This window comes from Magnolia sinica, chromosome 4 (genome assembly GCF_029962835.1).
Source record: "Magnolia sinica isolate HGM2019 chromosome 4, MsV1, whole genome shotgun sequence".
NCBI lineage: Eukaryota > Viridiplantae > Streptophyta > Magnoliopsida > Magnoliales > Magnoliaceae > Magnolia > Magnolia sinica.
This window is the reverse complement of record NC_080576.1, coordinates 99,375,322-99,400,335: the sequence shown is the minus strand read 5'-3', so window position 1 is coordinate 99,400,335 and position 25,014 is coordinate 99,375,322. Positions and strand designations below refer to the sequence as shown.

The 25,014-nt window shown below is 38.4% G+C and overlaps 1 pseudogene; it reads right to left on the bottom strand.

Annotated features, from left to right (window-relative positions):
- Nucleotides 1–7,523: 7,523 nt before the first annotated feature.
- On the bottom strand, nucleotides 7,524–19,656 carry LOC131243489 (proteasome subunit beta type-7-B-like; annotated as a pseudogene).
- Nucleotides 19,657–25,014: the final 5,358 nt, after the last annotated feature.

Below are 25,014 nucleotides of genomic sequence, written 5' to 3'. Positions count from 1 at the left end.
ACTGCTATTTGTGGCGTGGTCCACTTGAGCCTTAGAAATTACTCATTTTTGGGATAAAGATCTAAAATGATCTCACCAATTGGATGAACGGTGTAGATATGATAAGTACATCATTGTGAGTCCCAAGTTACTTTGATCTCCTTTAAACCGTTCGTACAACTCGGAGCTCGTGGAGCGTCAGCACTCCTGTTCGCACGACACGCAGCCACACCAGCTAGGTTGCTGGTGTGTGGTACACCAGCCAATTGAAACGGATTGGCTAATCCCCCTGACACCAGCCCCGGGGCTGGTGGTCAGTGCTCTGTGGGACCCACCATGATGTATTTGTTTCATCTATTCCGTTCATACGTTTTTAAAGATAATTTTAGGTTTAATCCAAAAAATTAGAGGTATATAAATCTCAGGTGGACCACACCGCATGAAAACAACAGTGATTGGGTATCCATCATTAAAATCCTTCTAAGGCCCACTGTGCTTTTTATTTGACATCCAATCTGTTGATTAGGTCATACAAGCCTAGATGAAGGGAAAAAACAAAAATCAGCTTGATCAAAAACTTTTATGGGCCCCAAAAGGTTTTTAATGGTCGACGCGCATTCAACACCATTTCCTATAATGTGGTCCACTTGAGATTGGCATATACCTAATTTTTGGTCTCATATCATAAAATGATCTGTAAAAATATATGGACGGCATGGATGAAACACATACATCATGGTGGGGCCCACAGAGCATCGACCACCAGCCATTGGCTGGTGCGGGGGAGTAGCCAATCCGTTTCCAGCCAATCTGCTTCCGGTCGTGTCAGTGTGTCTTATCCTATCCTTGAAGACCTAGGTAAGACATTGATATGATCGGGTATGGGTACCCGTCAGGATCCATCGGGTCCTCATATCTAATCTTGGAGCAACTTTTAGATGTGTATGGCTTGGGAAATTATAACCGGGTCTAAGTTGATGTGCTAAACACAGACCAGGCTAACCTCAAAGTTTAACCGGGCCTAAAAAGTTGACACCCGGACTTGATCCGATTTCTTACTGGATCCAAAAAGTTGGACCCAAACCCGTTAAAATAGGTTTGGATCTACCTGCAGGTCAGGGTAACCACCGACAATCGTACCAGGGAAGAGAGGTGATGCTGTGGATACCGATGAGCTGGAATATGGTAGAGCCATCTCTCAACCCGGGTGGCTAACCAATCGCTATCGTCCATCAAGTGGGCCTTACCATTAATGGCATACGTTTTTAAAATCACATGCACCAATTTTGCTAAGCCCACTAGCGTGTACGAGCTAGCTAATGTACATACCATAACAGATGCCAACATGGTGGACAGCTGCAATATCCAAGCCATCCATCAAAAGGGCATCATCACGTTTGATCCCATAATCAGGTTGGTCTACTAGTCGGATGGGCCATGTAGATGCAGAAATCCGGACATCCTCTTTAGATCACTTGAGACTTACAAAATAAGATAAAGATGGAGACCTTGGCTACATGAGGATCCTTTGATGCCAAAGTAAGATACGGAAGCTAGGTCTAATTGAACATAAAGTTTTTTGGAGTATTTTCGGAGTTGAATTGTGCATACCTTTCATCATTAGGGATCCTCTTATTTATAGGTAAGAGTTGGCAGTGGCGTAGGGGTCTCCTTAGTAGGAGCGTATTGTAGAAGGATTTGGACCCTATACATGTCGTGAACATCTTTCATCCTCGGCAGAGATCTCGGGGAGATCCATGTTACAATCATCTTTCGGGATCCTCGACTAAGATATTAAATAGTTATAGTCGGAACCAGGTCGGAAGAAGCATGGGCACGTAGTAAGAGTTTGAGGTGGATGGTTGTTCTAAAGAGAAAGTTTTACCGACCTAAATTCTCTTAGTAAGTTATGGCCGAGTTTTTCTTCGGCATTGAGTAGATTATCAACTTGTCGTCTTGACCTTAAGAATCGTGTTGGATGATCATGTCCGAGTTTCTTTTCTTAGTTATTAAGGTCATGATTAGTGTTGGCCGACCTCCACACACTATAAATATATGTCTGAGCTGGGTTTTTGTTAGTAGCTAGTTCATTTTTACTTATAACAAGTCACCATTAGCCGAACAAGTGTGTGTGTGTGTGTGTGTGTGTGTGTACACATACGTTAGATGAGATACCAAACCTTGAGAAGATCTAAATCTCATGTGGACCGTAACACAAACAATAATGAATGACCATTAAAAAAAATGTGGCAATCAAAAGTTTTTCGATCAAGCTGATATTTGTTTTAACCTTTCATCCATGTCTTCTTGACATTATAAGAAGGTTGGATGGGAAATAAACATTACTAAAATTTTACAATGGGTCCTTTCGAAAATTTTAATGGTGAGGCACTCAATCACCACTGTCCACCTTAGATTTGAATCTGTTTAATGTTTTGGAAAACGTCCTAAAATAATATGAAGAAAATGATAGACGGTGTGGATATACAACACATCATTAAGGTTCGGAAGATGGTAAACTAAGTGGAGGCTGCATATAAACCTCCTTGCAGGAAATATTACCTACAATTAATGCTTGTATACTAGCAACTTTGCCAAAAAATCAATGCATCCTTAAAATCAACCATACTGATCGTGTGAAGCGAATTTCAGATCTCCTCGGAGTTGTGTTATCTGGAGATTTCTATATTTAACAAAGCTCCTTGTTATGATCATAGGGAGAATAGCACGACACCTCCATTGATGATCAGTGTAGATCGTCAATTGGAGGAAACTTGTTTGTAAATCAACGGTTGAAAGATGATTTATCTGTTGTTGGCCGCTGGTTCAACGACTCTACATAGCTTTTCCATTTAGTCTAATATTCTAACTTAATACAAACACACACTTTCCTGTTTATATCATTCCTCTCGTTAACACTAGCTATTTGCACTTTATTACGTAGATATAGGATTCTAGCCATTGAGATTTATACCACTTGCCAGCAGAAGAAACCAACCTCAAGTCGACTATTCCCCTTCACCAATAGGGCTTTTCAGCTGTTGCTGGAGACTCATTCAAGTAGAGAATAATCAAAGCCATGCAACCACACTAGCATACCTGCACAGTCATAATATTGTCCTCATGACATTCACAAGATAAAAAGTTTTTATTGATTTAGTAGTGTATTTTTTCTGTTAGGAGGTACTTCATTTATCCTAAATATGAAGATCTTTATAAATAAAAAATAAAAAAATCTGTAGCTCTGTATTGGCTAACTTATTCGATTTAACCAACCATCATTTAATTTTCAAATCCATAGCAAATATGTCTTTTGAAATCTTTATTAATCACAGCTTTTGTTAATGAGTCTGTTATTATTTATTTAGATGGTAAGAAATTTATAATTATATTATTCTTTTGGAGAACATCATATATGTAAATAATATTACATTTCCATATGTTTTTCTTTTAAGCTAACCATTCCCTTTTTTTTTTTTTTTTTGTAATGGTTACTATGGCTTGATTATCATACTAAATATGTATTGGTTGTTTAAGGTTTGTTTGATTTTTCAAATGGCCCATAAATACATTGTAAATGAGTAATGATTATTTCTCAAAGTAATTACAGCATGGTTCCGATGCTTGATTTAACAGGCTTACTTTTTAAACATAGAAAGCTAAGGAGGTTTGAAATATATGTAGGGACCACTATGATGTATGTGGCTTATCCACACCGTTCATCCATCATGCCAGTTGAATTTAGGGTATGAACCAAAAAATGAGGCAAATCCAAAGCTCAAGTGGACCACACCATAGGAAAAAAAAAAAAACTAAACACCTACCATTAAAAATTTCTTAGGGCTACCATTTTCTTTGGTGTGGGCCACTTGAGTGTTCGATGTTATGGGAAGATCCGAGCCCCTTCAATTCCAAGGTCTGACGCTACACTAACCGGATCGGATACATAAGAGTAAAACTGACCTGATCTGAAGAATGATGCTCAGTTCGGCCTCAGTTGAGCTTTAGCACTGGGGTTGACAGTTCAGACTGAGGCGGTCGATGTGAAGATCATACTAGAACCTACTTGCAAGATCTCGGATCGCTCTACTACTGCCCGACCAGAGACGAATCATCCGACCACTCACATCCGTGTCACCCGTTGCGGAGAAACTCGACTCAACGGGTTGAGTCCGCCGCCCACCTCGGAGCTTGAAGGAGAGATTTCCATAATACTCGACCGTCAAGTAAGGCCGGTTCCGCCATAAACCCAGGCCGGAGCTCAGCTCGGACTCGGGACGCGGTCCTCTCTTAAAAACTCAATAGCAAAAGCTCATGTGTGCCGGTCTAGGTCCGCGGCTTAGAGTCAGAGCCTCTTTGGCTTAGGATCCCGAGCCGAGGTCGAGGCGAGATGTAGACGCACCATGCGCTAAACTAAGAAACTACCTTAAACGGACACGACCGATTGTCTCGCCCATAGATATGCATGATACGCTACATGATCCCCGGATTACGGATAATATCCCCACGATCATGGTATCCTATTGATTGAGCGTATCGTGCCGAGATTAATGGACCTAGATTGTCTAATAGACATGTATAAATACAATGAGACTCCATTGCTACAGGTACGCAACATCTTGCACTCTCCTACTACACTCGAACTTAGACCCAGATTCCCTTGACCTGACTTAGGCATTGGAGGGTCCCCTGCCTAGACCAGGGTCTCCTTTACTCATTGCAAGTGTGCAAGTTCGAGAAGCTAAAGCAGTTCGGAGTTCGCGAGTCAGAGTGGAGAGTCGTCCAGATTTAGTCATCAACATTGGATCTACCTCATTTTTTAGCTCATGCTTCAAATTGTTTTGGTAAAAAGGATGAACAATGTGGATATGTCACATATCATGATGGGCCCCATAAATTTAAACCAACCTTTTGGACCGGTTTTTGAAGCAAAAAACCAGCGTATTTTCAAACATGGTGAAAATGTAATAATTGCTTATTTATCATGTATTTACCGAGGATTTAGAAAATTGAATAAGCCCTTATGAAATTCTTTTAGCCTTAAGTCAGTTATAAATCTTTTAAACCATACCACTTAATGTATTTTGCCTCTATAATATATGTAGTTACGCAAACTTGTTTCTCACCACACCAAGATACAACTCCATCTCCTAAGGTAAATATGTATCTTGTGGTGGATTTTCTATTGTTAGTCTCTAGTAGAGTTTGCGTTAGCATAGCTTTTGACTGACGAGTGATAATCTTCATAACATAATTTATTATTACGATTTAGCTCGCTTTTGATTATAGGGACCATTGTCATATGTTTGGGTACCACTTTTGAAACAAAATAAGTACTTGGGAGTAAAAAGAGGGCATTCTCAATGAAGAAGAAATAATGAGCTCTTTCATTATGTTTGTTGTATTCTCCCCATATCTTTCTCACACTCTTCCCACCCACTCATCTACCTCTCTCTAATATCTTACATATCTTTTTCCCTTCCCTGATCTCTTATGTGAAGAGCTCTCTCTCTCTCTCTCTATAATCTCTTTATTCTCACCTTCCCAATAGTGACAATGATGGTGATAGTGATAGTAATATTGATGATGATGCCATGATGATGGCGATGATGGTGTGGGGTTGATGCTTAGACCATGATTATAATGGCCATATGCTGATGATCATCCTTTGCCCACTTCTCATTAAACGATTTTCTTTTTTTCCAAATACAGGAATAGCATTAAAAAATTAAAATAAACAACATCAACTAAATGATACTTTTAGATAAAATCAACTTTCAAGAACCTATGCCTCAAAATAGCAGTTCCTTCTATAGTTTTCCACAAAAATCATTTCAAGAATTTTGAACCAAACGTGGCCTTAGAGTACTAATAAACTGGAGGTCTACCCACCAAGTATTTGTTTTGGTGGCCAATCATGTAAGTATCACAAAGTGAGTTCACTCACCATCTATTATCAATATGTACAGAAATTCAATGAGTCTAAATGCACACTTTTCACACATACTTGATACATACACACACATGCACGAGGCTATACACTTTGTGATAGACTTTATTACAACACAAATGGAAAAAAAAAAAAACATCAACGGTTCGGTTGTAGGGATGAAACTAGAACTGATTCCAGGAAAATCGGAACCAGAATCGGACCATTTGCACCCTATACTACAACAATTCAGTCTTTTCGCGACAAGTCAACTCATCGCTAAAAACTCCAAACTCGTCGCTAAAAACTTTTATTGACGAGTGTTACTCGTCGCCACGTTTGTTGCAAATACGGCGTCACTAATCCTATTTAGCGACAAAAACGTTAATCTGTCGCCAATAACTCAACTATTTACGATGACCTAATAACTTGTCGCAAAATATAGTTAATTAGCAACGAGTTGATACGTCGTTATTACATATCGTAAAATGTCGCTAAATATGAGACTTGTCACGAATAAAGACGTGTTGCGATGAGTTTTCGTCGTCACTAAGAAATCTAAATTTGTCACAAAAAGGTTTTTGCGGCGAGTGTTGCATGTCGCCAATTTTGTTGCAAATAATAATTATTTACGACGACTTAATACATCGTCGCTAAATAAAGCTTATTTGTGACAAGTTTACTTGTCATCATTGCATATCGTAAAACGTCGCTAAATATGAGACTTGTCCCGAATAAAGACGTGTTGCGACGAGTCCTCGTCGTTGCTAACAAACCCAAATTTCTTACAATTTTTTTTTTTGCGGTGAGTGTTGCTGGTCACCAATTTTGTTGCAAATAATAATTATTTGCAACAACTTAATACATCGTCGCTAAATAAAGTTTATTTGCGACGAGTTTACACGTCGCCATTGCATATCGTAAAACGTCGCTAAATATGAGACTCGTCGCAAATAAAGATGTGTTGCGACAAGTCCTCGTCGTCGCTAACAAACCCAAATTTGTCACAAAAATTTTTTTGCGGCGAGTGTTACTTGTCACTAATTTTGTTGCAAATAATAATTACATGAAAATTTACACGTCGCCATTGCATATCGTAAAACGTTGCTATTTATGAAAGTCATTGTGAATAAAGACGTTTTGTAATAAGTCTTCATCGTCGTCAATAACCTCACACTTGTCGCAAAAGCTTTTTTGTGATGAGTATTGTTTGTCGCCAATTTTGTTACAAATACTAATTATTTTCGATGACTTAATAAATTGTTACTAAATATATCTTATTTGCAACAAGTTTACACGTTGCCATTACATATCGTAAAACATCACTAAATATAAAACTCGTCGCGAATAAAGACATATTGCGACGAGTCCACTTATTACTAAAAAAATCATAAAGTCGTCGCAAAAGCCTTTGTGGCAACGATTGTTGATCGTCGTCATTTATATCGCAAATACGATGTCACAAATTCTATTTAGTGACAAAAACAACAAGTTGTCGCTAATGATTTAATTATTTGCCACGACCTAACAACTTGTCACAAAATATTAGCGATGAGCTAACACGTCACTATTACATATCACAAAATGACATCATTTTTTTTTTGTTTGAACCAACTTAATCAAACAAAATAACCTGTATTAATCAATATTCATCATCATTCATTGAAATATAAAAATAATTAAATTTAAATTTATAATTATCCAGAACATAAAAAAAGTATACATGTCCAAATTTTTCAATAAAAATGAATAATAAAAAAAAGAAATGTGCGTCATCGATAATGTGGTGGGGCCTGGGAAGATAACAGCAATCTGTAGAAAAATTTACAAAATTATTAAAGTAAAATACTATTAGTAATTATTTTATACTACTTGCATAATTTAAATATGACATTCAACTTATCACTGAGGATGTAATTGGGATTGCTGTGACATGAGGGTATGCAACATTTCCTCCAACTGAGCCTGTCGTGTCTTCATATCATTTATCATCTCTCACAGCTTAACCGATGTTGCCTCTGCTTGCTCGGCCCTCCTCGTAGCCTTATCCAAATTAACATGGCTACGATGGGTCGATGCAGGCACCTCCATCTATTTGGCGGTGAAAATTGAAAGATTCTCTCTTTAACCGTCCATCTATTTGGCCACAAATTGAAAGCATAAGATGGTCTTATGGATCAAGGATTTGGGGAATAGTCAATGCATGACAGCATACAACAGATAAAGTATTCTCGATCACCCAGCCATGGTCCCACTTGTTGGGATTGAAACAGTCTCTATCGGCCAATAGTTATATGTTTTAAGGGTCATTGATATGGTACAAGAAACTTTACCTAATCTGTAGATTTTGCTGGACAAATACATCGGAGCAACAACGGTAGCAGGAAGAATTTAAATGAGGTAGCGATAACCATTGGTGAAAAACTCCAAATTTCGGGAAGAAATCAATAGTTGCTGCAAAACAAACATCAGAAACCAAATTCATATCATAATAACACACTGGTTTGTGTTTAATTCCTGAAAAAATCCACATGACAATTGGCAGTAATGGAACACAGGAAAAACTGACACATGACAATTTGTGATGCCGTATTTGCAACAAACGTGGTGACGAGCAACATTCGTCATTAAAAGTTTTTAGCGACGAGCAACCATCTGCTTCCAGCTTAGGTGGTTCTTGATTTTTTTTATTTTTTTATTACAAAAAAAAAAACCATTTTAATACCCTGGCCTAGTGTGGGCTGATTATTGATCAAGATTCAAAATAGGCCCATATTAAACTAAACGCCAAACCCACCCTGCCAAGAGGTCTTAAAACGTTGCTGTAAATGTCAATGTAAATTAGATTTACATTACTAGGGAATAATGACATTTTGGCCATTAGAGATGAATGTAGCCACTCGACTAATCACCTACAGGCGCATTGCACCATAACAGTTGTACAGTGCCTTTTTTAGTAAATAAAAAATAAAAAAAATACATATTCTCATCCCCCCCCCCCCCCCTTTTCTTCTGGCTGAAATTGCACTGTGTTGCGGTTAAGGCGCAGTACGCCTAGTGTGACAAATACAGAGGAGATGTTGAAAATATTGCAAGAAATACATAAACAATGTTATCACAATATGATAGGCCCCACCATGAAGATCACCCTTCTTGAAAATCAGGTTGATTTTGCAGGCCATAATTGTGTGTTGAGCTAGACTATCAGTTATCCTTCAGTACCAATGGTGTGGCCCTCGAAATGGGCTAATTTTTGCCCCAGGTGATCATTATGGTGGGACCTGATGTTTTCATGATACCTATGTCCTACAAAAGTGACATGTGGGAGGCAAATACGGTATGGTACTACAAGTTGTGGTACCATGCCTGTGTGTGATCAAGTCTCAATTTGAAATGCAGTAATACAGATTGTACTGTTTGGTGTCCCTTTGGAAACATTAAAAAATATACGAAAATTATAATACTGGCGTTATAACAACCCAAAATAGTCGAGTATAGTGGACATAATCTCATCTTTAATGGAATTCGCCCATTATACGAGATGTAACCATGGTTATAGTAGCCATTGTACAATGCTTCATCCAATTTACCAGTTCTTTATTATGGTCAAGCATCTAGTGATATTTGTTTGTTCTTGTGGTGGATCCACCGTGGATGGACAATGGAACAAAAATCCCTTTGATCAAACGGTTCAAGTTATCCAATCAATAGGATCTTCTAGTCATTAGGTAACTAGGATTATCCATCCACTGTGTGGTATACCAGGTGAACAATCTAGATCACTGAAAGCTGGGCCCTGCCAGTGAGTGCCGACTCAAATGCAAATGCTAGTAATTCAGGCCAAGCATCAAGCATGTCTTCCATAACATGATACATCCATTTTTCCAAATAATTTTAGGGCATGAGCCCGAAAATGATGCCATATCCAAAGCTCGTGGACCGCACCATAAGAAACAACAATAATTAAACATCCACCATTAAAAATTTCATAATGGGGGCTACAAAAGTATTAGATCAAGCTGACATGTGTGTTTTCCTTCATCCAAGTATAAGTGACCTAATCAAACAGTTAGATGGAAAATAAACATTACAGGAACCTGTAACAAAATAGTGCAAGTGCACTGTTCAACGTGCACCTCAGTAAACACTAAAAAATAAAAATAATAATAAGTGCGTGGCTGTCAGTCTATTCCATTTTCGATGCCGGAAATGAAAAAGGAGGGGGAAACCTAAAGATGATTATTTAGAGTTTAGAGAGAGAGAGAGAGATGAGAGAGAGAGAGCCACGGAGAAACAGAACAGCATAAGAAGAAGAAGAAGAAGAAGAAGAATCAGCTCGCATGCAACCGCATGAGTCGAGAAGAAGAACCACTAAGCTTCAAGGGGAATGAAGTTTTACATGAACGATGGAAGGTAGAAGAAGGAAGAGGAGAAGAAAAAAAATACGAAATAAGCAAAAAAGTTTGAAGGAGCGTACTCTATTTTTGTCCTCAAGATGAGCATTTTTTGAATCGCTAAAAGATCAAGAAATAGTTGAAAGCTCCACATGGTCCCGGTTTGCCCTCGCGGGTGGAAGTAGTTTTTCCAACTCACGATTGAAAAGTGGGGAGGAGCAACGTCAGCAGCGTCGGTTTGTGCCTGGCAGCTGACTTTCGACCACAACATTGAAGGGTGGGGAGAGAATCAGCGTTGACAGCGTCGGATCTGCTCTGTGAGAAGATTTTGGGTCTCCAAATGCAAGGGTGGGGAGAGCAGCTGCGTCGGCTGCTGCGGTTTGGGGGTGGAAGCCCTTTAGAATTATGTTTTTTAACTTAAGTTTGCTTGTGGTGTGAGTTCACCAAAGACGAAAACAAAAAAAAAAAAAAAAATACAAAACAGTTATGATACTATACTACACACTACGTATCCGTAGCGTACACTACGACCCCCATGGCGTACAACTTACGGAAAAACGCTATTTCTAACGCTACGTAGCGAAATCGCTACGCTACGTAGCGTACGCTACCGCTACGCTACGACCGCTATTTGATACACTGGTTTACCAGTTCTTTATTATGGTCAAGCATCTAGTGATATTTGTTTGTTCTTGTGGTGGATCCACCGTGGATGGACAATGGAACAAAAATCCCTTTGATCAAACGGTTCAAGTTATCCAATCAATAGGATCTTCTAGTCATTAGGTAACTAGGATTATCCATTCACTGTGTGGTATACCGGGTGAACAATCTAGATGTGCCTATTTCAAAGCCACTGTCTCGGTCTAATGTTATTGAACTCCAGTTTGCCCTTGAGATGACCTAGGATATGCCCCAGGTCTTAATCATTTTTATTTTCTATTAAAATTCTCAAACAATTTTGCAAGCCGTGTAGTCATGATGCAACTTGCATTCATGTTGACTTCCCTCTGGCCTTTGCATTACAGACTCTGGTTCAGGTTCCCGATCTACTTCAGTTGCAAAATTTGGTGGAACGCCTCAAGCATGTTGGTGACTTACTTAACGTCTCCATTAGCAAATATGGGGATCTCCACAATTAGAGTTGTGCACGAGTTGATCCGATACGAGCTTGGCCCAGCTCGGATCGACTCGGTCAATAAGACACCCCAGTTCTAATGTTTTGTCCATAAATGACGCAGATCAAAATCTCATATAGATCACAAGAGCCAAATGATTCATATAGTGGGGTCCATTGCGAACATACCTGCCTCAAAATATAGATATAACTTAGAAGAGGAACATGTATAGAGATCATCAGTTGAACCTGACTTCTCTTTGCACTCTACCGTTCAAAGCTTCTTATCTTCTTTATAGGAGGATGGAGAGTTGGATGGATATTTTTAATTTTAGGGAGTATAAGGAATAACGTCTGCCGCTACTCAAACTTGGGGAGCGGAAGAGTCTCTTGCCTTACCATTAATGTTCTTTCCGTTAGAGCTTCTCTCTCTTTAGTAGTGCACGAACACGGATTGCGTCAGGGATCTATGGGGCCCACCGTGATGTAAGTGTTTTATCCACGCCGTTAAGATAAGAACCAAAAAAATGAGGCAAGGACATAGCTCCAATTGACCACACCAGATGAAGCTATAGTGATAATGACACCCACCGTTGAAGCCTTTCTAAGGGCAACTGTGATGCTTTTTTACCATTCAACCTATTCATAAGGTTATGTAGATGTGGATGAGGTGAAAACACAAATATCAGCTTGATCCGAAACTTCTCCAGCTCCCAAGAAGTTTTTAATGGTAGACGTTCAATCTCCACTTTGTGGTCCACTTAAGACATGGAGCCGCCTCATTTTTTTTGGCTAATACCTTAAAATGATCTAAGAAATGCGATTAACGGTGTGGACAAAACACTTACATCACTATGGGTCCCATAGAGCTCTGCCCCATCCAGGCGGGGGTAGGACGCAATCCGTGTCCACAACATACCACTATCATAATAAAGGGGCAAAGGGTACAGATAAAAACCGTAGCTATTGCTAAGATTATAGTCCGTAGCATGACCGTGCAACGTTGATGTGCCAAAGGTCATAATATAGCTACGAATTAAATCCGTAGCAATAGGCATCAATCGATATTTTCTGTAGCCAAATATACATAGCAATCAGGAAAGAAATCCGTAGCAACTAGCTGAAGGTAGCTAATTTTAAATAAAAATTTAACAGTGGTGTCTGTTACCATTGCAAGAACCTGTTACCATTACAAGAACCTGCTGTGATTGATCAACTCATCTAAGCTAATACAATTAATGTTGCTAGGAATAGTATATAAAATGCAATCAGGAAAGAAAACGATGGATTCATATTACAAATAGCAATCAAATCATACAATGTATACTACATTCACATGTCTAAATAAACAAATTTCAGAATACGACATACAATACTAAATAGTTTGAAAAAGATGATTGTGGGTGTTACATTACTCACTCGCCACACCTCCAAGATGATTGACAGCTTTGACAAACTGCCGGTGCAATTCCCTAGTCCATCTAATTCTCTGTTTGCTAGACGCAGCCACTGTGGACTTCATCAAAGTATGAGCAACAGAGGCACCCACCGAAGGATTAGAACATTGATACATTACCTAGTAATCATCAACTATTTCTAAGGCACCAAAATGGAAAACTGAAGTACCATATAGCCCAAAAACAGAAATCTGATAAAGAAGACTAACTAAAGATAAGGATGCTCACCCCAAAATCTGAGAAAAGCACATACGTGTGCTCCATACATTGAAATAGGAAGCATAAAAGAGATACAACCAATGAATGAGCTATTATTGCCGAAGGGTGTAACTTTTAGTAGAACATGCACTTACCATTCACATATAGAGTACAAAATGGGTCGGCCAACCTTTCATAATGTAGAACTCATCTTTGCATACCTGCAAGACATGATGGATATGCATGGCAATGTGACATTTGCCGATTGAAATGGAACAATTCAGTCAAACCCATTTCTTTAAAAATGAATTTAAACTGTTTTAGATATCCCAATGAACTTCACTTGTTTGACTTCCTGTTTTGTTCATACAACAATGAAGCACTTTGGCCTCTGCAAAAAACAAAATGACAAGTGGAATTCTGCATATTTACTAGTTTGCATTGGAACAAATAACCAACCAATTAAAAATCAGACACTTCCAACCAATTAAAAGAACAAAATTCTTGTCAATTACAAGAGATGAACTGATAATTTGAAGATATACCTTCCAACGGGTATTTAACGATATTCAGCTTAAAGTACACTTCCATTTAGCAGCAATTTCTGCAAGTGAAAGTGTATGGACCCAGAATGATGCCAGTTGCAACCATTGTCACATCCACAAGTGATTGCAAGGATCAAGATGTAAACAATCATGAGTGAATGGCATGCATATATGTAAGATGTGGCAGCTTCTGAGTTCAACATCATATTTATAGACTAACAACAGGGGGGACAAAAGAATGAAAGAAAAATAAAAAAGAACTCAACCAAGAAAAAGACTTGGACTTAGTTGCCAATCTGGTTCAGTGCCATGGGCCCACGAGTCATCCACAGAACTCGACTCAAGATTCAACAAATTGGTCTGAGTAGAAAAACAAAAACAACAACAAAGATCAGGTGGGCACATTCCAAAAATGGCCAGTCTGACCCGCTTCCTATCAGTACATTTTGCCATTCGCACTTTGTGCCTCATGCCAAACGGCTTTGCTTCCACAAAATGCAAATTAGGTTCTAATGCAACATTAGCTTTCCTCTGGAACTACAAAACCACAATACCTGATTTTTTATTTTTTATTTTATGAATAACATGGTACCTGCGAGTTCTGGACAAGCACATCAATTGCAGCCAAATAGGGAGCTACAGTCAGGGATTTATTGATGAAGTGCACTCGATCATGAATCTTCTTCTCTAACACAAAGTTCCGCAGCTCCGTTTCAAACTTGGGAGTGGCAAAAAGATACAGACTTTTTGTGGGAAAGGGAAAGTAAAACCATGGTTATTAAGGGTTTGGTCCAGCTGAAGTTCAACAGGAGTTTTGATGCTGTGGAGTTGTGACAGTTGCACTGGGGTGTGTTTAGATGCACAATTGATGTAAATGCTGACATTCAGCTTAATCAAGAAGAGATGAGAAAAATTACAATGGTTATTCAATTCCTCAGTCTCACCTCAACCAAACAAACTAATCGTCTTCCCTTTTGAGGCCAACCATCTTCCACATCCTTCCACATCTGGGCAGTTCTAGGAAACCTCTCCTTTAGCTTCCCAACAATCTCTCGTGCCTGCTCCATCTTCGAGTCCTTATTTGAAAAAGTCCATTGCATCCCTGTACCTCCCATGAATGTTGCAATGCCAAAAGACAAATGGCATTCTTCAGAACATGAGTCAAAAAATGATTTTATTCATGACCATGACAACTTACATCCTACATTTCATATGCAAACATACATACATATATATAATAGGTAAGCTGCATTCAAACCAAGAAAGCAACTCATATCCAATTTCAAATTAGAATTTCCATTTTAGAATTGAAGAGAACTGACCTATGTAGAAGAGAGTCAAGAAAATGAACCAACTACCAATTATAGAAACAACCCACAAGCCCACAATCACCTGCACAGATTCTTTTTCCCAACATCATTTTATGTCCAAATAAGAAGAGCAATAAGATTCTTTGTATGAGAAAAATTACCATCAGATATTTTCCGAAGTCCCAATGATAAAAGCATTGTTCATTTCTTGTCTCAATGACAAAGCGATGCTCACGAAAAGGTCTTCAAGTAAGATAACCTCAGGAAGTTTTGGCGGAGACCTGATTTTTGGAAAGAAAATAATACAATCAATAATTCATAAAAATAGATAACTGGACTAACTGATTTTTTTTCATGACAACAAAACAATAAAGGAAATGTTGGGTCTTTGGCATTGTTGGAGCCGGTTGCTTCCTTGCAAACCCATGTTGCAATTCTGATTAAAGTTTAAGGAAAATACCACCGAAGAAATGTTGTGGCCACAACAATCATGTACATAATTCTTCCAGAAAATACAGATCATTGACAAGTAGAGGACTGATTTCCACAATCATCACCTGGTTTGCCAAAAGAATAAGAAAATTAAAATGAGTCCATGCAATCCTCGATGGATGGAAAGAAATTTCACCAAAAGTTGTTTGTGGAGTGTCTGTGTGCATTCAAAACTGAGAAGATGCTGATGTATTATCCTTTCTTCTTTTTTGAAATATATTTTAGTCATTCATGAAATTTAAAAAAGAAAAAAAAAAAATCTACTTGAAGTGTCCCTCACACTAACAGCTAGCTGAAAGCTTGTATCTTTGTAATTCTAATGTGTTATATATTTATGTATTTGATGCTCAACTCTATTTCATTTGCCCAAAAAATTTTTGATTGATTACTGCAGACTGAGGTTTTCTAATCCCACCTGTGCATTACCCGGCCCATCTATATGCAGGCATGTGCGGTGAGCGTCCAAGCCATCAGCAGGTGGACCCCGCTATGTACATTCCCTTGCCCACAAGTCATGACAGTCTGCTCCTCATTGGGGCATGCCTAAAAAACAAGGTTTCTTTGACAGTGACAGCCATTTGTGTGCTCTGGCCCACATGATGAGTGGACTGGCCTGATTGTTGGAGCAGGGCATCTATGACATGGTAAACACGTCAGGTGTGCTTGGATCTTGAGTATTGCACATGACATCTTTACATTCAAAAACAAGAATGTAACTTAAACCAATTCAACCCAGATACTTCACTGACTAAGGGAAGCAACACCCTTAGTCATTGACGGGCCAGGTAAGCTGACAGGGAGCGTGAGTAATGCGATTCCTAAAAACTGTCATCGTGTGAGTAGTATGTGAATCTTTAAAAACAGAATTGTAATGCGATTCTTTTTTCTTTAAGAGTACCTGAATACCCATCAATTTATGAGCCAGGTTAGCTGACAGGGATTCACCATTTAATACAGAAACTGAAGACGAGCCATCAGGTCTAATCATCTCAGCTAGAATAGAAGGGCTGAATAAAGGCTACATCTCATGAAGAATTTTATTGTCATATGAAAATGAAAAACATTAGTAAAATAACAGCCTGGAAAGTAAGGACTAGATGAGTAGAAGCAAGACACTTCTAGAGCCATGGAATTAAAAGAAAATACAATGGTGCAAACTTTCGAAGAGAGGTTCTGAGGTAGAATGAAAAATATTATTCAAGCAAGTTAAAAGACTTCAAAATACACAAGGAAGGATCTAAGTCTAAATTTAATCAATCTAAAGTGGGGGAAATGCAATAACAAAAAGGTTAGCAAGAGGAACCTGGGTATCAAGAAGAGTCAGCCTTTCAACAGAAATCCCAAGTTCAATTCCCGTTGTACAATGCCTAGCCAATGCTCGTGTTTCTTCCGACTGCAATGTAAAAGGTGGGAGCATTCCTGCAAGCCAGAATAGCTCAAACTTATCTCTAATCACTAGTTTAAAATAACATCAGCATAGCCCTAACCATCAATTAGTCCAAAACAAAGGAAATGCATTTTAGTAGAAAACAGAGAAGTTTTCAGAGGATTTACAGGGCGAGCCCTCATTGAATCCGTAAAGCTTGTTTAGTATCGTCGATTTGCCAACACTGGTCAGACCAATGATGCTGATGACCGTGAAATCGGTATTTTTTTTCCTTAAAAATATGAAAAATATAAATAAATTAGAGAAAGAAAAAAAACAAAAAAAAACAAAAACTCAACAATCATCCTTTTTGCCATCAATATGCACCAAATAATACCATATCATGATAGTGTTAAAGGATTCTTATCTTTCCTTTCTTTTGTCTTTCAAGAAATTTTTCTTAAAAAAACTTACAAGGATCCTTTAATAATTTATGTTCTTATTACCTTTTTTGAATGTAAAATTTCATTGGAAAAGCAGCATTTGTGTTTGTAGACCGATGGAAAAATATTTTTTGATTTTTAACTATCATTCCACAATACATGTAAGTCAACATGATCGTAACCATTCATAAAAACATTCCGGATAGGTCATACATCAATTTGGTGTTTCGACCACTTAAGAAGTAAGAAATCATTAAAAAGAAAAGCTTTACAATTTTCATTGAAGAGAATATATATCATTTAATCTCTCATAAATAGCAAAATAAAAATAATTTACCTTTTCTAAATGATTCCTTTTTAAAAGTTTTTTCCAAAATAATTCTTAAAGCCCCTACCAATTTAAAAACACAAAATGAAAGCCAAGTAGAGCTTAAAAATAGTTTTTTTTTTTTTTTGCTAGGATTCATATAAAAAGGAATTCAATAGTGGGATTTCAAATCATTTTGCTTAAGATTGTACTCAAATCGTAAATCATAGGATTTTGACAACACTGCTACCACCTAACATTAACCGTCCAACTTAATTGGGCTAGGTTCTAGGGACTAGCAGACACAACAACTACAAGATGGAATTTGCATTAGACTATACATCGATATATAAATAAAAACAAAGACAAAGGAAAAACAAATTCATCATAACATTTATCATGTGTGCATTGGCAAAATGTAATTCAGAGATGTTCACATTGATAATATGTAATTCAGATGAAAATGAGGTTACTAACCAGTCTGTCCCTTAGTAAAGGAATAGCTCCTTGAACTGACATAGGTCCGAGGATTTGGCAACTGGTGGTTCCTCAAGTACTCAGTGCGGCCCTGTACATCAAGATTTGACAAGAATAACTAGAGGTCCATGGAAACACCAATAACAATATAATGTTTCATCAAGTACAGACCTTGGTTATTACACAGACGTCAACATTGCTACCACTTCCCAAGTAATTGAAAATTCTAGAGCAAATCGCCTCAGACACAAGCTTTATTCCTTCGTCTCTCTACAAAAGAAATCCCATCACCTTATATTTCATGTTAACAGTATCTAGAGATCTAGCATTAAGGACACACGTTTCTATCTTTATCAGAGAAGGCATGAGAATTCACAATTGTGCAATTCTAACTGAAAGATGGCAAAGAGAAACACATCCAAAAAAATAAACTACTTCTACAGTTCCACTGTCATGTCAAATCTTCTATGGTAAGAGATGTATGGAATGGTTTCCAAGAAATCAAATAAAATAAAGACCAGAACAGCTTCTACCATGAAATCATGTTAAATGGTCTAATTTAGTCTGAGACTCCTGTTTGCTATCCTTCTCGAAAGGCTAGCTTGGTTCATGAGGATGTGTCACTCTTTCTCGAAAGGATCTCAGCAGCTACAGGCTGCTCTGTTCTGGAAAAGCATCCATGCAAGCCCTACCTCTTTGGCACAGCCTTCTGTGTTCTTTCTCAATGACAGCATAACAATGATGATGCAAAACATTGACTGAGGAGCAAAACGCAAATCTAGCAAGCAAACTTACAGTCAGGCCCTCTCTGTATTTTGACTCAAAGATTGCCATCGCAACAAGAGAACCAGAACCCATGGTTGCAAATGCCAGTGTCAGTTGAACCGTGAGGGTATATCTGCACAAGATAATTGTTCAATCACAAAAATTTATGCAAAAAATGCTGCATCCTTCATATGCCTATATGCAAAATCAAACTTACAGTGTGCAAATGCGGTCCAGTAAAATCAACACCGCCAAGCACCAAAGCAGCACTAACATAACCTTGGTAACTGGCCAAGAGTTAAACATTGTCAGCCTCATCTAAAGTATCATGAAGTGTACAAAAAGCTCCAATATCACAAATATAACATTTTTGAGGTCTAGAAAAAGATATGTTTACCTAAAAAGATGAGATTTCAAAAGGGTAAGAGCAGTAATGACCCTTGATTCACGGCCGGTTGCATAACGGTGTAGCTGAAGCTGAGAGCTTACCATATCTAGATAAATAGAAACAGAAATCAAGATGGAAACCAATATCACTATGAAGAGTACAAGTGACAGCAAATGTGAATGGCAGCTACAAATAGAAATCAAGATGGACAAGAACTGCAAAATTGAAATGGAAGAGAGAGAAATAGGAGATTTAGGGGTTTTATTTTTTAGGGTTTTTGGGGGTCCTAGGGTTTTGCGGAAGGAAGCTTACAGGGAGGATCCGATCGGTGTGGAAATCCCAAGAATCGGAGAGGAGATTGAGGGATCCGACGGGCGGGAGATAGGACCGAAGAACCACCGTTCGTCTTCCCTGCCGCCGCTTCGAGCGAATTTGCAGATATGGCCACGGAGGGAGAGAGAGAGAGAGAGAGAGAGAGAGAGAGAGAGGAATGGGGAAGAGAGAGTGAGAGTGAGAGGATTAGGGAAGGGAGAGAGAGAGGGAGGAAGGGAAGGGGTTAGGGAACGGAGTGAGGGAGAGAGAAATGGGGGGAGGTCTGGGCGCGGCTACGCTTTGAGCGCACGCCCATTTTTGGGCGTTGGGACCCGTGGACGGTCCAGGAAGGGGCTCCGTGGGGCCTATCAGGATGTATTTTCTTTATCCATTCCATCCGTTAATTTTAGTAAATAAATTTAGTAAATAATTATAAAAATAAAGTAGATAGAAGGCCCAATAGATCATACTATAGGCTGTAAATGTGATTTAATCTCCATGTTTCCTACTATGTGGTTTACTTTAGCCTTTCATCTAACTAATTTTGGATTTCATGCCCTGTAATAATATTTCAAAATATATAGATGGCTTAGATAGAATATATATTTCTTTTAGGCCATATAGAGCCCCTTACACCATCATTAATTATTAATGGTGTGGCACCTTTTTAGCTATGGAATAAAACCGTTATAATATTGCTACGGTTTAAACCCATACCAAAAAACTCGAGTGGTCTGTATCGTTTACTTTTTTGGTAGTGTACGGGATGGGGAATGCATACTAAGTAACACGGTACGCTAACCATACTGAGTAAACTCTGTGGGCCCCAATGTCATTCATGCATTGTATCCACTCCATCCATCTCTTTTACCACATGATTTTATGTATTTATGCCAAAAATAGAGCATATCAAAACCTTTAGCGGACCACACCACCAGAAATAGTGTGAATTGAACATCTACCGTTGAAAAATTCTTGGGGCCAATCGAAGTTTTAGATCAAGCTAAAATTTGTGTTTTCCTTTCATCCATGTGTTTATGATCTTATGAACAGGTTTGATGACAAATAAACATCACTGGGGCCTTAGAAAGTTTTCAACGGTGGAAATCAATACTTCCACCTTTTCCTGTGGTATGGTCCACTTGATCATTGTACATGCATAAATTTTGGGTTGAACTCCTAAAATTATCTGGAAAAACGAACAGACGGCGTGGATAAACCACATGTATTCATGGTGGGCCCATCAGAGTTCACTAGTACAATAGTTCAATCTGATTTCCAATATACGGACGCAGATTTCCTGCGAAAGCCTTTGGCAGGCAGTTTCTGCTTGGAACCCAGGTGCCCACTATCATATTTTGAGAAATCCTCTCAGTCCATCCGTTTTTTGAGTTCATTTTAGGATATGAGGCCAAAAATGAACCATATCAAATGCTTGAGTGGGCTGAAAACGTGATAATTGAACATCCACAGTTGAAATATTCGTGGGGCCAAAAAGTTTTGAATCATACTATTATTTGTGTTTTCAATTCATCCCAGCACAAATGATGTTATTAACGGTATGGATGGCATGTAACCATCACTGTCGAACCTAGGGATGTTTCAACGGTAGAAATTTCCTTAACCACCTTTTCCTTCAATACGGCCCACTTGAGTCTTGTATCCCGTTCAATTTTGTTTTCTTCCCTTAAAATGAGCTCACAAAACGGATGGACGGAGTGGATTTCTGAAAAACATCATGGTGGACCCCACCTAAGTTTCAAGAGTAGGAAATCCGCGTCATAGAGAGGGGCGCGTACTGGATACTTACCAGGTTCGTAGCCAAATCGCTACTGAAGTGATGTCACCAAGCTTTGCGGACCCCACCATGATGCATGTGTTGTATGCATACTGTCCAACCATTTTTAAAGATCTATTTATGGAATTACAAAGAGAATGAGATAGATCTAAAGTTCAAAGTGGACCCCACCATAGAAAATAGTAGGGACAATGACATCCACCGTTTAAAACTTATTAGGGGCCACGGTAGCTTCCGATGAAGCTGATATTTTTGTTTTTACTTCATCTATCTCTATGTTAACTTATGAGTGGATGGATCTAAAAAATACATCACTATGGGCCCTATAAATGTTTCAACGGTGGGTGTGACTGTTCCCATGGTCCACTTGAAATTTAGATCTATCTCATTCTCTTTGTAATGCCATAAAAATAATTCAAATTAAATCGTCCAGATTTAGGGTACAAGTTTAGGTGTAGCCAAAGAAGAAGAAAAAAACACTACCCATGGTTAATTATTGATTGTCAAATTGGTGGACATTGATTGGATTGTTAAAAATGAAAAAATATCTAGCAATCTTGTTTCACCGAACAAGTGGTTGTGGATCAGAGGCTCGGATTGTTCTATAACTTAGTAAATTGGGCTCCATAATTTAGTCAGTCTAATTTAAGTTGGATTATTCAAGCAAGATCTAGACTCGAACAAAGCCCTGAAAATGAAGGATTTTTTACCATAAATTTATGAGGAATCTTTATTTTACTTTTATTTTTTATTTAAAAAGTAGTGAAGTTCAAGATTGGTCAGGCCACATGGAATGTATATAACATCCAACCATCCAACTTATGCACCCCATCATAGTTATAAGTTTATAACGTACATCAGGTCGATCAGATCATCAAATTAGCAACATTTGAAATTAGATATCTTGAATAGTGTTTTTTTTTTTTTGGATGTCCATCTTATGATCATTTCCACCATAAATTTTTTTGTTCATCTAATTTAGGATGCTTGAAAATGAATAATAACAGACATAGCATAGTGTCATGTGTGGGTACATGAAGCCAAATTGCTACATACATTTTATGTGTAAGTTGCTTGAAGTTGTATGGTGGCACATGTGGAGTAAGATATGCATCGCACATTTAACATTTGAGCACTTAAAGTTAGATGTAGTACTTATGCTCATTAGCATCATTAGCACATATAGCATATTCAGAACTAATAAAGATGGATGATGACACATGTAACATATTGGAACAAGAAATGCCATGTAGTGTAGGACATGCATTGGCACAATTGACATGTTGGTTAGAGCTGGGCACAAACCGACCTGATCTAGTGGATCCAACCTGATCTGAACTGATCCAAAGGCCTAGATCGGTGTTGTTCAAGTTGGATCGGTCAGATCTGACCGTTCATCGAATCAAGTTCAGATCATGGTCAATCCGGACCGATCCGATTTGATTCGGAGTTATTCTTATGAATATTTATCACATATATTTATCTTATGAACATGTTGGATGAAAAATAAATATCACTGGGGCCTTATAAATTTATTAACGGTGAAAATCCATACTTCTACTTTTTCATATGGTATAGTCCACTTGAGCTTTGGATATGCATCAATTTTGGGTTCAACCACTAAAATGATCTGGAAAAACGAATGGACAACGTGGATAAACCACATGCATTCACGGTGGGCCATAACGGAGTTTATTAAGAGACCACTTGCGTGCACAACACATCAACACGAGCGTGGATTAGCTACTGACAGGTTGAGTAGGGAGACTAGCTACTGAAGTGACGTCAACAAGTTCCGTGGGCCCCACCATGATTTATGTATTTCACCCGCTTCGTTCATTCATTTTACAAAATAATTTCAGGTCTTGAGCCCAAAAATTAGAGATATCCAATATTTAAATGGACCACACCATAGTCAACAGTTGAATTGAACATCTACCGTTGAAAAATTCTTGAGGGCCACAAAAGTTTTGGATCAAGCTAATATTTGTGTTTTCTCTTCATCCATGTATTTATGATTATGAACAGGTTGGATGACAAATAAACATCACTGTGGGCCTAAAAAGGTTTCAACGATGGAAATCATTATCTTCACTGTTTCAAGTGGTATGATCCACTTGATCATTGGATATGTTTCAATTTTGGGATTGACCCCTTAAATTAAATGGAAAAACGGATGGACGTCGTGGATAGACTACATACATTCAAGGTGGGCCCAACTGACTTTACTTAGTACAATGAGAGCATACTGACTACTGAGGAACTCAGTACGCAATCCGATTTGCAGCAGCTTACAGGTTGTAAGTTGTAGCCTGTAAGTTACAGCTGATGTATAGATACGTGTCGTGCAAAGACGGGCGGTGTGGATAGAATTCATACACCTTGTTGGCCCCTTAGTGGCCCATCGGAGCCTCATTCATCTCATCTCCCATCCAACCATCGCATCCCCTATCAAACCATCCATTCATCCCATACAATCATCCAAATATCCATCAATTCATCTATCCATCCATCCATCTATATATCCAGTCATTCAAACATCCATCCAACATCCAACCATCTCGTTCATACATTTAATCATCTCATCAATCATCAAAAAATCCATCCATCTATGTCATCTATCCATACAACCACCCCATCCATCCATCCATACATCCATCCATCCATTCATCCATATATCCCAGCTATCCATCTAACCATCCATCGAACTAACTCATCCATTCATTTATTCTATCCAATCATCAAAATATCCATCCATCCATATCATCTATCCATCCAAACAACCACCCATCCATTCCCATCCCAACCATCCAATCATCTATCCATCCCATCCAAACATCCATCCAACCATCCATCCCATCGATCAATCCATCAATATCCGTCCATTTAACCATCCCGTCCAACCATCCCATCGATCAATCTATCCATCCGTCCATCCAATCATCAAATCCGTCCATCTAACCATCTAACCATCCCATCCAAACATCCATCCATCCCATCCCAAATATCTCATTCATCGGCCCATTTATCCCCATCTATTCACATATTGATCCATCCAACCATCCCATTCAACCATCCATCCAACCAACCATCCAACCATCTCATCTATCCATCCATCTAACTATTCCATCCAACTGTCTAAACATCCATCCATCTAACCATCCATCTATCCCATCCATCCACCATTCAATCAATGATTGGAGGTTGATTTAATGGTCAAAAGCACTTTGTGTTGCACGATCATTGATTGGGAGGTTGATCTTGTGATTGTCGGTGATGTGTAATATTCGATTGTTGATTGGAGACTTAATAAAGTGATGCACGATGATTTCCATCATCCGATAAAGGATTGGAGGTTGATCGGATGGTCAACAACACTTTCTATATATCATTCAATTGTTGATTGGAGGTCGATCAAGCGATTGTCGATGTGCACCATTCCATCGTCGATAGGGGAATTGATAACAAGATTTATGTTAGTTTGTACCGTTCAATCATTAATTGGAGGTTCATTAGATGTTCAACAACACTTCGTGTCATCCAATTTGTTGATTAGGAAGTCGATCGACCGATTATCAGTAATGTGCACTGTTCGATCGTTGATCAGGAACTTAATGAGGCAATATACGTTAGTTTCCACTGTTTAATTGATGAACACAGACAGATGAAGGAAAACTGTTCATAAGAGTACACAGGCAGATAATTTATGATGTTATTGCAAATACTCTATCATTTCA